At 52.9% G+C, this 4,510-nt stretch overlaps 1 pseudogene; it reads right to left on the bottom strand.

The window, feature by feature from the left end:
• Nucleotides 1-364: 364 nt before the first annotated feature.
• Nucleotides 365-1,419, bottom strand: LOC141729284 (mas-related G-protein coupled receptor member A-like; annotated as a pseudogene).
• Nucleotides 1,420-4,510: the final 3,091 nt, after the last annotated feature.

The following is a 4,510-nucleotide window of genomic DNA, read 5'->3' as shown; positions in this document are numbered from 1 at the left end:
ATGCTTGCAAATACCCTACTTGTTAAAAAACCAGTTTATTCCACTTTTCTCTAATGAAATATTTTCGTGAACCAGATAGGGAGGGGCTGCTTCAATTTGTTTGCAATATGAAGCCCATTCAGAGGCTTCCTCCCAAATTTACCCTAAACCAGGAAACAACCCAAACCATTCCATGAGGATTCCTCGTGTCACCCACAACAGCCTCAGGCAGGAGTTGCCCTGCTGCACACAGCACCAGCCTGACAGAGCTCAAGAAGCATTTGCACAATGCTCTCAGGCACCAGATGGGATTGTTGGGATGTCCTGTGCAGGACCAGGAGCTCAAATCCCAGATCCTTGTGGTTCATTTCCAACTCTGGATATTTTATTGTTCTATTTTTTCCTGAGTATCTTTCAAAGTTCTATAATTTGTAATTCTACTTGATGGTGACTCCACTGTGTTCTCCCTATGCCCTGGCTCTGGCACAAAAGCCTCAAAAGCCCTCTGCAAAGCAACACTACCAGAGGGGGTGAATTCCTTTGCACAGCTCCCAGCCAGGCAGTCAATCAGAGGGAGGGCACTGCTCTTGGCACAGATGAGCAGGAGAGAGGGGCTGGGGGCAAAGACAGAGAAGGCAAACGCCCTCAGCAAGAGCCAGTGCCCAAAATCAGCAGTGAAGAAGGGGAAGGAGATGAGAAGAGCAGCAGGAGCAGGGCACAGAGCTTCCCTGGCAGCTGTTTCCATGAGCAGCACAGGAGCCTGGCCAGCAGGGCCAGAGCAGAACAGGGCAGGCTGAGCACTGAGAAGGGGCAGCTCAGCACCAAGGCCATGGGCACCAAAGGGCAGCAATGGAGGGTGGCAGTGAGCAGGAAGGAGAGCAGCCAGAGCAGGGCACACAGGAGCACCGGGAAGCACTGGGAGCAGGGGCAGGGCCAGCAGGACACGGGAGGACAAACAGAGCTGTGACAGCACTGAGGGCTGTCAGAGAGGAAACAGCAGCAGTGAAAGCCAAGAGGATGGGGACCTTCAGCCCAGCTGTCACACCCCACGAGCCCAGCTGGTGGCAGAAGCTCTCTGGGACAGAAAATATCCCCAGGGTGATGGTGATGGAGAGCAGGAAGGTGGAGCCAGCCATGGCCAGGCTGAGCACACAGGGGGTGATGGGGTTCCTGTGGATGCAGAAGCTGAGGAGCCAGAGCACAGCCCCATTCCCACCATCCCACACAGCCACAGCAGCAGCAGCAGCAGCGGGACAGGCACTTTGCTCCACTGCCTGCTGTCACATTGGCTCCAGTTGTTGTGGCTCTCCTCATTCCAGCTCCCCTGGGATGCCTTCCCACCGGGCTGGCTCCAGCAGGCAGGGCTGGCTCCCTCCGTGCCAGGGGACAAAGTGCTCATGGTGACACCTCTGCTGCTTCTCCTGCCCTCACACAGCTGCAGGGCTGACAAACAGACACACCAGAGCAATGCTGCTGTCCCCCAAACGTCGCTTTTCCCATCTTTTCCCACCCACAGCTTCCATGTGGAGCAGCACAGGGAGGGGTGAGGGACAGGAAAAATGGCAAGGAGGATGTGGGAGCCTGGTCCTGTGTGCCTGGCACAAAAGCCAGGGAGATACCTCCTTCCTGGCTGTGGACAGGACACAACTGGAGCAGGAAAACAACTGGAGAAGGAGAAGATTGCCCATGGAGATATCAGAGAGCAAATGGCTTTGGGATGGATCTGAGCTGGACTCTCAGGTGTCAGTTGATATCACTGAGCTGCTGGATTCCTTCAGCAGGACATGCGTTTCAATAATCCCTCCCTTTTCCCACACTATTTATAGCTTTTAATTCCCTGCAGACCTCAGTTCTGCCCCCAAAATCAATAACCAGGTTCCACCCAATGAGGGGGCCCTGATGAAGGTGGAAGAGAAGAGTCTGACCTGGTTTCCTCTGGCAGCCTGGAGAACTTGCCCGCAGTGCACTGCCCTCAGCTGCCAGGCTCCAGCTGCTGTCCCTGGGCCGGGATCTGCAGGAGGTTCCCTGGAATGGTCCCTTGGGAAAGGGGAGCGCAGCCCGCGGGCTGAGCCCGAGCAGCGTCCGGCGCGGGCTCTGTCCCAGCTCCTGCCACAGCCCCTGCTCTCCGTGCTGCCTCGTGTTCTCCAGGGCTCTCACACACAGGCAGCTGCCTCAGAGCCTGCCACGGGCTCAGGGCTCTGCTCCTCAGCTGCTCTTCACTCTGCCCGGGAAACGAGCAACAGGAGAGAGCCTCAGCAACCACACCTGTGCCCAAAGCACTTGGGCTCCATCTCAGTTTCTGTTCTATTTTAAAGCAACTCCAGTCCCATAATCTTGACTTTTGAACCGCCTGAACTTGTCCCCTCTCATTTCTGGGCTGGATGCTCGGGGCCCTGCACTTCAAATATACTGTTAAACTTTGATTTCTGTTTCAAATCTAGCTTTCCTCCTTGTATACTGCAAGTTCAGTGGTATTTCACCTGCACCATACAGTTTCCCAGATGATTCATGCAATAATAAATTCTGTGCATGAGCTGGAGCACTGGCACAGAGCAGAGGGATGATTTAGGAGTTCAGCCAGGTCATTTCTTCTGAGAAGAGGCAAATCAATGCTACTCCCGTGGCATTGGAATGTTGGGGGACACAAGACAGGTGATGGACTTTGGACCTGGTAAACATAAGAGATTTGAGAACAGGGTGCCTTGGCAAAAGCAAACAGAACTTTGAAAATTAGACCTAGATTGCAAAAAGAATAAATCAGGCAGGATTACAGGAAAAAGAAAATCCCATTAAACTCTTCAAGCAAGAGATGTTGTTATATGCATAAGGTTGTGTATGTGATTTTAACCTAAGAAATGTAGTACACATTACTAGTCTCCATGAAATAGTTTATAAATGTTTCTATCCTACAATAAAATTGGATTCTGATCACCGAATCAGTGTCCTCATCTCTCTTCATCACCAACACCGTGGCATTGATCCTTAGAAAGTTGCAGGTTTCCTCTGAGTAATCCTCTACACTCCAGTGGAAGACAGACAGCAGCCTACAGTGAATTCCAAGGAATTCCTAGAAAGGTGAGGTGAGATGATTCCTACCCAGGCTGACATGTGCCTCAGGGATCTGGGATGCTCCTGCTGGAAACTGCTGGCCCAGGGACAGAACTGTCACCTCTCTTCCTGCTGACACCGTGTTTGTGTCCCCAGGTATGGAATCTCACATCCCCTCACCAGCCCCAATCCTTTCAAGGGCAAACACTTCATGATCCAGGAGCTGATGGGGCTCCGGGAGAGTTGGAGAGGGACTTTGGACAAGGACATGGAGTGACAGGACAAGGGGCAATGGCTTCCCACGGACAGAGGGTGGAGTCAGATTGGATATTGGGAAGAAATCCTTCCCTGTGAGAGTGCTGAGGCCCTGGCACAGGTTGCTCAGAGGGATGGGGTCAGGTAAAAACAAACACAAGGGCTCCCATGTCTGAGGAGGAGGAGGATGAACCCTAATGAAGGGCTGGAAAGGGGATCACAGCACCCCAAAACCTGGTCCCTGATACTTTTCATTGCATCAACAAGAGGATTTGCAGTAATCCGGGTGGGCTCTAAGTGCTGCTGACTATTCTGCAAGCAACTGACTTCTGTCCTTCCTTTGGGCTGAGTGAGCCTGCATTGCAATGACAGAAATGGGAATTCTCAGCTCAGTTTGCTGTCTTGAGGCCAGGGAAAATTTTGGCAATGATCCCAGAGCCCTTCCCGGAATGGGAGTTCTTTCTGAGCGCTCAGTTGCTGTGAGCACTTCCGGCACTGCCAGCAGCATTCCAGTGCCACCAGCCCCACCAGCAGCTCTCTGCTGCTGGAGGGACACTGACCCCAGAGGGTAGATAAATGAGGAATGGTGGAAATCTGCTGAGAGAGGGGATGTATTTGGAGAATGTCCCATCTGAAAGAGTTTTTCTAATCCGGAGGAAACCAGGAACCATGCAAAAAAATCTGCATGCAGAGCAACTTCCTATACGGCGGAAAAAAATAAAAACAAATAACTCCGAGGAAGTAGCCAAAGATATAATTTCCTACTCCCTCCTGACTCCACCAAGCCTTGGGAAACAACACCGGGAAAGGGAACAGAGAGGAGCCAGCAGGATGGGAATGGGGAGCTCCTGGTGAGCTGGGCACTTTCTGCTTCATGGCCCTGACCTGCCAGGAGCCACTTTAGGACATGGATCCCAAAGGAGCAAGAGGGACCGGGAAGCGCCACTGATCTGCACAGACCCCTTTGCCTGCTGCTGCCCCACAGGGAACAGGTCAGTGGAATGTTTGCCTTCCTCCCTACCCCACCTTCCTCTCCTGCAGCACCTGCTCTGTTCCTGCCATCCTCTCCTGGTGACCGCAGGGCCCTCCCAGCTCCTCTCTCCTCTGCCCTGTGCTTCCCTTCAGCATCTCCTGCTGAACAGTTCAAGCACACTTCTTCCCTCTCACACCCCACAATTTCCACTGCCCTCCACCCTTACAAATCTCACTCCTCCCCACTGAACCCTTC

The sequence above is a fragment of the Zonotrichia albicollis genome, chromosome 6, assembly GCF_047830755.1.
Source record: "Zonotrichia albicollis isolate bZonAlb1 chromosome 6, bZonAlb1.hap1, whole genome shotgun sequence".
Lineage (NCBI taxonomy): Eukaryota > Metazoa > Chordata > Aves > Passeriformes > Passerellidae > Zonotrichia > Zonotrichia albicollis.
Note: the sequence above shows the minus strand (reverse complement) of the source record. Positions and strands in the feature narration are given on the sequence as shown.